Genomic DNA, 1864 nt, shown 5'->3' on the forward strand with positions numbered 1-1864 from the left:
CCAATATTTCAGATTCTCCCGATTGGGAGATTTAGACCCACAGATGTCGTCTTACATCAGTAACATGTATCTATAATTCTGGGATAGACGTCATCCCGGCAATTGGGGTTTATATAAACAGCTTTAGCTTCTACAGGTTTCAGCGCACAAAGGAGGCTGCACATTGAGCCAACTGTGTTCCCATCAGTGAGCTGCGACATGTTCGGGTTTAGAACTCTTGTCTTTCTTCTTCTGTGCTGATTTATGGTCACAACAAGTTTAATAAGATCTCAGAAGACAAGTTCAGAAGGAAATTAAAGTGAATAAACCAATGCTGGAATCTGCTTCCTTACAGAATTACTGTCCTGTAGCGGAACCAGAAGATTATGGAAGCCAAAAGCTGTAAAATGGTTCATCACTTTTGCAAATGGATTTTATTTCTATGTCACAACCCCACTGGAGACGTCCATATACTTAACTTCTTCCCATCAGGAGCCAGTGAATGAAGCAGATGTAACAGCTGATCTCCACCCATGGAAGATGGCAGCCGCGTTACACAGCCACCACCCTCCCCCATCATTAATGATCACTGTCAAGTTCTTAAAATGCCGCGGTCAATTAACACAGACAGTTATGGAGCAGAAGTTCAAGAGGAGCATTGTTTCCAGCAGTAACATTTTAGATCTCAGAAATTACCACTAGGTGGAGCTCACCGTACAGTGTCTAATTGTTGGGTCATTGTTTAACCTGTGCTCAGGGAGCTCCCCCTAGTGGTGGCTGCAGACAGGATCTTATCATGTATCTCTGTATACAGGGATCTCCCCCTAGTGGTGGCTGCAGACAGGATCTTATCATGTATCTGTATACAGGGAGCTCCCCCTAGTGGTGACTGCAGACAGGATCTTATCATGTATCTCTGTATACAGGGAGCTCCCCCTAGTGGTGACTGCAGACAGGATCTTATCATGTATCTCTGTATACAGGGAGCTCCCCCTAGTGGTGGCTGCAGACAGGATCTTATCATGTATCTCTGTATACAGGGAGCTCCCCCTAGTGGTGGCTGCAGACAGGATCTTATCATGTATCTGTATACAGGGAGCTCCCCCTAGTGGTGGCTGCAGACAGGATCTTATCATGTATCTCTGTATACAGGGAGCTCCCCCTAGTGGTGGCTGCAGACAGGATCTTATGTATCTCTGTATACAGGGAGCTCCCCCTAGTGGTGACTGCAGACAGGATCTTATCATATATCTCTGTATACAGGGAGCTCCCCCTAGTGGTGACTGCAGACAGGATCTTATGTATCTCTGTATACAGGGAGCTCCCCCTAGTGGTGACTGCAGACAAGATCTTATCATGTATCTCTGTATACAGGGAGCTCCCCCTAGTGGTGACTGCAGACAGGATCTTATCATGTATCTCTGTATACAGGGGGCTCCCCCTAGTGGTGACTGCAGACAGGATCTTATCATGTATCTCTGTATACAGGGGGCTCCCCCTAGTGGTGGCTGCAGACAGGATCTTATCATGTATCTCTGTATACAGGGAGCTCCCCCTAGTGGTGGCTGCAGACAGGATCTTATCATGTATCTCTGTATACAGGGAGCTCCCCCTAGTGGTGGCTGCAGACAGGATCTTATCATGTATCTCTGTATACAGGGAGCTCCCCCTAGTGGTGACTGCAGACAGGATCCTATCATGTATCTCTGTATACAGGGAGCTCCCCCTAGTGGTGACTGCAGACAGGATCCTATCATGTATCTCTGTATACAGGGAGCTCCCCCTAGTGGTGGCTGCAGACAGGATCTTATGTATCTCTGTATACAGGGAGCTCCCCCTAGTGGTCCTCGACCACCTGCACTGCACAGATACTCGCAGCCCGGCA

This window comes from Ranitomeya imitator, chromosome 7 (assembly GCF_032444005.1).
Source record: "Ranitomeya imitator isolate aRanImi1 chromosome 7, aRanImi1.pri, whole genome shotgun sequence".
Lineage (NCBI taxonomy): Eukaryota > Metazoa > Chordata > Amphibia > Anura > Dendrobatidae > Ranitomeya > Ranitomeya imitator.